Raw genomic sequence first — 8,809 nt, 5'->3', positions numbered from 1 at the left:
AGAAATAAAATGGTATTTAACAGGGAGTGTACCATGTTATAGTATGTTTGCTGTGGGATGGGGTCTCTGGAAATTATATTGCTCATGCCTAGATGAGTTTTCACGCTTTCCAGGGCCTGTCTTTGGTATTCATAGTGCAAGAGTTAGACTCCTAAGAGAGTCCCTTTATCAGTCCATTGACTCTTCACCATGGCTCGGTAAAGTTGAACCCGTAAAGAAAAACGCCAAGGAGCATGCCAGGAGCTGTCTGTCTCTTGGATTCACTTTTCAAAGTCTCCTCCTGTGGGCTGTGGCCTCCCATTTCTGATAGCGTGTTTGGTAGTAAAAATAGAAGGAGCTCTTTGCTAATTTTGCACACCATTTATTCTGAACTGATGGCTGGTCTCTGACTGTATACGTTATACCATAGAATTCACCAGAAAATCTGTTAGATGAATAACAGAGTTCAGCTGATGTGAAAGACTGCGGGTTTGTTTGCTATTTTCTATTTTTAAATTTCAAAAGGTAGAGGAAGTAAGCAGGCACAACTCAAATGCAATGCCAACCACTAGCAAAGGCTGAGTGGGGAACTTCAAAATTGTAGGTGGCTACCAGCATCAGTGATCACGAAAGAAGAAGGTAACAAAAGTGAGACTAGGGAAGAATGTCACCAGTGAGTAAGAGACCACAGACCAAGGGTCTAAAAAGAGAAAGATACTCAACAGGTAAACTTCCCTAGAGACAGTACATTTCCTCACTCTCAATCTATATTTATAGAAATTGACATTAGCCTTGGGATTCTCCAGTGTGCTAACAAAAGGTCACATCTGGCAACAAATACCACTTACACTGATTTAGATGACCCAAAGACAAAACTCTGTGATAAGCCTGGTGAGAGGAAGATGGGGGAGAAAATATGGATCATCTACTAGAATCATGGAAGTTTTACGTCGAGGTTATCTATCCTAAGTCTGGCATTTACCTGAGAAAATCGAGATCCAAAGAAAGTGTAGGTTGTGTCCAAAGTCACGCAGGAGTTTAATAAATCAATCTGTTGTTCTATTTTCTTGGACTGATTCATTTGAATATTAAAATCTATGTATTGGTTCTGGGAGCTCCTCTGCTCCCAAATCGTTACTTCATTGATAATAACACTTGAAATGTATTGAATGTTATATAGCAGCTACCGTGCTAAGCACTTCACCTACATTATTTCATTTATTCCTAACAAAATACCCATGAAGAATGATGATATTGTTATTCCTATTGTGTAGCAAGAAAATTGAAGCCCCGCCATATATATATATATTTTGAGATGGAGTCTCACTCTGTTGCCCAGGCTGGAGTGCAGTGGCACAGTCTTGGCTCACTGCAACCTCTGCCTCTCGGGTTCAAGTGATTCTTGTTCCTCAGGCTCCCGAGTAGCTGGGATTACAGGTGCCCACCACCACGCCTGATTAATTTTTGTAATTTTAGTAGAGACGGAGTTTCACCATGTTGGCCAGGCTGGTCTCGAACGCCTGACCTCAAGTGATCTGCCTGTCTCGGCCTCCCAAAGTGCTAGGATTACAGGCGTGAGCCACCATGCCCAGCCAACCCCACAATATTTTTAAGGCAAATGTAGAAAATGTTTGCCTTATAATAAAACAATAATTGGATTAAATCAGTTTAATCTTTAGTAAAGAGATTATAAAATTTTCCTAACTCTAAGTAGAAAAACAGCAAAGTAGTCATATTATTTTCTGTATACATAGATGACGCTGTGAGAAGCATATACTGGCTGTCAACTTCTAACCGATGGATTGATCTTGGACCTCTACTTGACCTCCAGATGCCCGGGTCCAGGGTGCCCCAGCACTGTGCTGAGGCAGGAAGCCTGCACAAGAACTAACATTTACAGTGCACCCATGAGGGATGGAGCAAGGTAGAGTTAGGTAACTTGAATACGTTTTTGTGGTTTTTGATGTCACAAAATGAATATCAAAAAAGGAGAAACCATAGACATGTTTGAAGTAGTATTTCCAAAGGTCTGTAAACGTGCTCCAGTGATGTAAAGTTGGTTGGGAGGCGTAGTGAGGTCACTGGACCCCAAGATGTAAGTTCCCAGTTTTTGTGGCTTATCAGTTATGACTCAGGGAAGAGCCAAGCAGCTCTGCCTTTGGTCCTCTTCTTCTCAGTCACCATCCACTGAGTTGCTCAAAGCCAAAGCCTTTGGAATCTTTCTTGGTTATTCCCTTTTCTTCATTCCTCATATCCAATCCACTGGCAGGTTCTCCTGACTCTGGTTCTAAACCATATTCCAAATCCAGCCCCTTCTCCCATTCTCTACTTCATGCCTTGGCCCAAACCACCACTGCCTCCCGCCCAGCCCTCTGCAGTTGCTTCCCAACTAGTGTCCCTCATCAAGGGCCACAGCCTCCCACATCCGACTCTTGCAGTGGCCTAGACAGTGCTGTGTAACTGTCCCTGACAACCTAATATGGTTTTGCTGTGTCCCCACCCAAATCTCTTCTTGAATTCCCATGTATTGTGGGAAGGACCCGATGGTAGGCAATGGAATCATGGGGGCAGATCTTTCCAGTGCTATTCTCGTGATAGTGAGTAAGTCTCACGAGATCTGATGGGTTTAAAAAGAGGAGTTTCCCTGCACAAGCTCTTTCTCTCTTTGCCTGCCACCATGTAAAATGTGACTTGCTCCTCCTTTGCCTTCCGCCACAATTGTGAGGCTTCTCCAGTCATATGAAACCATAAGTCCATTAAACCTCTTTTTTTTCCCAGTCTCGGGTACATCTTTATCAGCAGCATGAAAACGGACTAGTATACACAACCTCTCTGCTCAGTTGCCCTGTCTCCCACCATGCTCAAGGCACACTGGCCTTTTCTGTTTCTGGAACATGCCAAGCTCCTCCTGTTTTTGAGTCTTAACACTAACTTCTCTGGAATGCTCTTCCTCCTGCTCTGTGCCTGTCCTACTCCTTCTTGTCATTTTAAAATGTCAGTTTAAATGTCATCTCCTTGGTGAGGCCTTCTCTGATGTCCCAAGCTAAAGCAGCCACACAGACTTTCTCTATCACACCACTCTTGTTCTCTGCATAGCACGTCCCTAAGTGCTCATTTTCTGTCTTTCTTCCCACTCCCCCCTCCCTCATTCTCTTCCAGGAAAGCAGGGCCTTCATTCTCTTGCTCATGGATGTTTCCTAGAGTTTAAAATAGTTCTTGGCATAGGGTAGTAGGTGTTCAATAAACATCTGACAAGCAAAGTGCCTCATCCAACAAGGCAGGAGTGGGCATATTTTTCACAAGATTACACTTAACATATTTAGCAGACGTGGCAACAAAAACACATACACACATCCTCACACAATGATGATTTTATAGGTTTTAGCCAAATAACAGGACTTCACTCTTGCTCGGGGTGCAGCCCTGGACCCTGAATTACATGTCAAAGGCAGGAAGTAAATATAAGCTTGAAAATTACAGTAGGCTGTGTGGTAATTACAAAGGAGAATCCAGACATGGTCTTGTGGTCAGAAAATACATTTGGTACTGGCCACGCACAGCCCTAGAATTAGTCACTTATCTGTCTTCAGGCATCCCAAATTTGGCTACCAGTTAGAAAGTTTTATGCCAGCTGGGAATCAAATTTGATTGCTATGTACTTTTTCAATTAGGCTGGAACATTTTTTTCTTTCTTTTTTCTTTGATAGAGACAAGGTCTCACTGTTGCTGAGGCTGGTCTTGAACTCCTGGCCTCAAGGGATCCGCTCTTACCTTGGCCTTCCAAAGTTCTGGGATTGTAGGCATGAGCCACTATGCCTGGCCTAAGCCTGAACATTTTCCTAAAAGCACTTTTCTCTTGAAACTATGAAAGTAGCATATGAAGAAAACACTTTACAAACATTTGTTGCCTGCTTGAAATGCTTATTTGACTGCCCGTATTATTTTACTTGCACTATTCCAAAGACAGTTTATTTGGAAAGGCTGAGCTGGTGCATGGAAAATTTGGGGGCCATGCTAATATGCAAAAGCACATTGATTCCAAGTTTGAAATTCTTTAGTTATAGCGTGTGAGTATCTATCTGTGCCAATTCCTGATTTGTTTCTCCTACTTAGTAACCTATAGCTGGGGCTACCAGTGATACCAGCTGTGGACTCAGACACATTTTAGACTCTAAGTGGAAAAAGAGATATTCAGCAGGCTCAGTTGTTTTGGTTTGGAATTAAGAGCTCTGTGTGTGTGTGTGTGTGTGTGTGTGTGTGTGTGTGTGTTGCTTTGAGATCCACTCCTCAGTACACTTGGGTGTCCAGCTTTGTACCTCAGTTTCTTCATGGGATTGGAGGCCTGTCCTGACTGCCAGCTGTCTGTTGGGCCAGGTTACCATTTTCCCTTCTGCAGGAAACGGAATCCTAGGTTTCTGTATTAGTCTGTTCTCACGCTGCTAATAAAGACACATCCAAGACGAGGTAATATTTAAAGGAAAGAGGTTTAATGGACTCACAGTTCCACTTGGCTGGAGAGGCCTCCCAAACATGCAAGAAGATGAAGGAAGAGCAAAAGGACGTCTTACATGGTAGCAGGCAAGAGAGATGAGAATCAAGCGAAAGGGGTTTCCCCTTATCAAACCATCAGAAATCGTGAGACTTATTCAATACCACGAGAACAGTAGGAGGAAAACACCCCATGATTCAGTTATCTCCCACTGGGTCCCTCTCACAACACATGGAAATTATGGGAGCTACAATTCAAGATGAGATTTGGGTGGGGACGCAGCCAAACCATATCAGTTCCAATACTCCCTGGCACCAGTTAAGACTGCTGCATGTGAACAGCTTTTGCAAGATTCAGATGGAGATCATGATCAGATAGGGCCTACATAATGAAAGATTCCCTAGACGTGACAACCCTCACTAAATGGCAAAGTTCAACGAACATAAATTCAACAAAAATACTTGATGAACACTGGTTGAATTAATATAATGTAATCAGAAAAATGGCTAGAATACAATAAGGATCCAATAGGTTACTTATTTTGTACATATATTTATTAAAATCAATGTTATATACTTCTGTGATTACAAAATTGTTACTGCTATTATTATTATTTTTACCACTGTTATGTGCTAGACATGCTTGGTCTTGGCAAAAAGTAATCCTGGCCTTCAGGGAGCTCAGTCACACAGAACAGACACCTACAAAGCAAAGTGCTCTTGTGAAGGTCATGCATATATATAAGACGCTGCGGAGGGAAGGTCTCCAGAGAGAACAGGGTCAGCCTCTCTGAGGAGCTGATGTCTGATCTGAGTCAATGAGGAGGATCCGTCGTGTATATTTTCTGAACAACTCTACTGCCCCCTTAAATGTGAGCATTTTATTCATCGCCACCTCAGGTCAACATTCTGATCAATGTCCTTCCTCCTTTTCTTTTCTTAACTATAACCCATCCTAATCTCGGAGTCTATGTACGTGGAGAAGCGATCTCTATCCGGTCTGACCCAATGCAACTCAATCCACCCAACCCAATCTCCAAGGCCAATCTCCTTTCTTTGAAATCTCATCATATCCACGGTCTATACCACACTCTTTTAGCTCAATCTTCTTTCTTATCTGTTGTTTCAGGTGAATGGAACTTTCTTTTCCAGATACACCAAAAGCTCCTTGAGGACAAGCACTGTGTGTTCAAGTAAAGCTAACTCAACTGACTTGCATTTATTGAACACTTGCATCAAATTCCAGGTACAGATACAAAAAGGACTAAAATCGGGTCTGGTAGGAGAGACAGATATGAATATTTACATCCTGCGTGGTAAGTGAAATATATACATTTTGTACAAAGTACAAAAGTATCTCTGGAATAGGGTGAAGAAGAGTCAAGGTGAACCTCCTAGAAGAAGGCAATGACTCAGCCAGGCTCTCCAGGGAGGTGTGATGAGAAGAGGGAAGGATATTGAGGCATGAGAATGACAGTATTTAGGAACATGGGCTCTGGAAACAGGCCTGCTTCGATTTGCCTGGTTCTATCATTTTTTAGCTGGGTGCTCTTGGGGAAATTACTCCATCTTTCTTTGTGTCAATCATCTTCTCAGCTATGAAACGGAGCTACGAATGGTACTTACTTCATAGTACTGTCTCAGGATTAAGTGAGTTAATGTCTGAAAAGTTCTTAGCATGGTTCCTGGCAAATAGCAAGCTGTAGATAGCTGACACAGCACGATCAGCATCTTCAGTTTTTTTGCTGTCTGCTTCCACTTCCACGGCTCTTTCGACACACTCCTCTGAAGATCTCGAAAGTAAACTGAATGAAGCGTTTCCTCCAAATGAGCTGACATTTGAGTAAGATATACCCTTTCATGTTATCATGTGCTTATGATTTATCTACTGTTGTTTCAGACCTGTCCTTTGTCCTCAACTGACATGTTATTAATTTGCCTCCAGCTATTAAATACTGTCCAAATATTAGGTTTAAAATAATCAAAACCCAGTGCATTCAACTGATAGGACAAAAATCAGTCAGTTAAGATTTAGTCATATGATATCCACTTCAAACCAATAACACTAAAAATACTTCCAAACTGAGCACTTGCATTTAATACCTCTTATAAGAAAGGGCTTGATGATCATCTCTAGGTCACCAAGCAAAAGCAGAAAATTGAATGCACACATTCTATTTCTTTTCTTGCTTTCTTTCTTGTTTTTTTTTGAGACGAAGTCTTGCTTTGTCGCCAGGCTGAAGTGCAGTGGTGCAATCTCGGCTCAACGCAACCTCCACCTCCTGGGTTGAAGCGATTCGCCTGCCTCAGCCTCCTCAGTAGCTGGGACTAGAGGCACATATCATCACGCCTGGCTAATTTTTTGAATTTTAGTAGAGACGGGTTTCACCATGTTGGCCAGGATGGTCTCGATCTCCTGACCTTGTGATCTGCCTGCGTTGGCCTCCCAAAATGCTGGGATTACCATTCTATTTCTTTGATCTGGGTAATGAACAAGGAAAACCACATAATGGGAAAAGTCTGATCAGCCAGCATTAAGGTCTGCAACTTTCCATTATTTACATTCACAGTAAAGTCTGAAGAAAAGCAAAGATCAGAAGATAAGGAGCCCCCTTTGCACTCATCTTTTTATGTTCTCTTCTTTTAGAGAGTAGTAAATATCACCTGTGCAGGTACCCAAGACAGTACATGTAAATTGCTCATATACCTTGTCCATTCTCCATCTTTATATTGTGTCTCCTCCTCTTCAGTTTCATTGCTGCTGTTCTACTTCAACCCCCCAGCATTTCCAATTTGGATTACTGAAAAATGTTCTTTATTCATCTCTCTGCCTCAGTCGCCCCAGTCTATTCTTTCTATTCCAGCTGGTCATCTTTCTAAAACTATGGCCTTCGGCTGGGTGCAGTGATTCACTCCTATAATCCCAGCACTTTGGGAGGCCAAGGCAGGAGGATCACCTGAGGTTGGTAGTTCGAGAGCAGCCTGACCAACAGAGAGAAACCTTGTCTGTACTAAAAATATAAAAATTAGCCAGGTTTGGTGGCACATGCCTGTAATCTCAGCTACTTTGGAGGCTGAGACAGGAGAATTGCTTGAACCTGGGAGGCAGAGGTTGCGGTGAGCTGAAATTTTGCTATTGTACTCCAGCCTGGGCAACAAGAGCAAAACTCCATCTCAGAAAAAAAAAAAAAAAAAAAAAAAAAAAAAAAAAAAAAAAAAAAAAAAAAAAAAAAAAAAAAAAAAAAAAAAAAAAATTAATAGAACAAAACCATGGCCTTCTAAGCGTAACAGCAAGCCTCTTCATTAGTTGGTCCAGATTAAGTATCCTCATCTCCTCTCTACTCACTTCAATCCTATGCCCTACATCCATCCCAGACTAACTACAGTTCACCCATATTTGCCATGTTGTTTTGTGCTTCTGCTGCTATCTCTTCACCTAGCAATGTCTGACCACCCTTCAGGATTCAATTCAGGCATTTCCTCTGTGATGTGCCAAAACAGAGGTGATTCCTCCTTAGGACTCCAGGGTACCTTTTGAACCTATTGTCACCATTTGTTTACTTCTCTATCTTCCCTACCAGAATGTGGATTCCTTAAGGGAAGGAACTCTGATTCAGCTTCACATTCTCAATGAGCCAAGCAATGTACAGGAACTTCATAAATGTTTGGTGAATGAATCGTTGCTGAAATAAGAGAATGCTTTGAATACTGTCATGTGCAAATTTATCACAATAAGAAGATGAAAATAGTGAAGAGGATTGTTTTGAAGACAAACATCTTAGAATAAGACAGTTTGGTCCTTGAGCTAATTACTGCTTTTCCAGAAAGAAAGTCACATTATACCATGTAGGTCATACCACTGTACATTCTCTGTTCCACTTCTGTACAAAAGCAAATTACCAAAAAGGAAGATGATGGAGGTCATAGCAGTCCAAGAAATAAACTACTCCACGTATGTCTTTAGATCATCTCTGATTCTATTCCCTGGCCTGCAACCATCTATGTCCCCAGAAAAGTACAGTAGTAATCAGTTGTCAAAATGTGTGGTTTTTTTTTTTAAGTTTGTTGACTTTGCCAAGCTAAGAAAGACATTCGATTACTGTTGTTTTTATAATAGAGAAACACTAGAGAAGTATAGATATCTGACAGACTGAGAATTTAAGAGAACTGTAGAATTATGACTTACAAAATCTAACAGTTTCTCTAGAATTTTCTTGGGTTAAAAAAATCTGAGGGCCAGGCGCGGTGGCTCAAGCCTGTAATCCCAGCACTTTGGGAGGCCGAGGCGGGTGGATCACGAGGTCAAGAGATCGAGACCATCCTGGTCAACATGGTGAAACCC

At 41.8% G+C, this 8,809-nt stretch overlaps 1 protein-coding gene across 3 annotated transcripts in view; it reads right to left on the bottom strand.

Moving 5' to 3' along the window:
* NSMCE2 (NSE2 (MMS21) homolog, SMC5-SMC6 complex SUMO ligase) overlaps nt 1–8,809 on the bottom strand; it is a 273,303-nt gene that overhangs the window by 10,531 nt on the left and 253,963 nt on the right. The gene's annotated exons all lie outside the window — the stretch shown is intronic.

This window comes from Cebus imitator, unplaced genomic scaffold (genome assembly GCF_001604975.1).
Source record: "Cebus imitator isolate Cc_AM_T3 unplaced genomic scaffold, Cebus_imitator-1.0 Scaffold68, whole genome shotgun sequence".
In the NCBI taxonomy this organism is placed as follows: domain Eukaryota; kingdom Metazoa; phylum Chordata; class Mammalia; order Primates; family Cebidae; genus Cebus; species Cebus imitator.
This window is presented reverse-complemented; position numbering and strand designations above follow the sequence as displayed.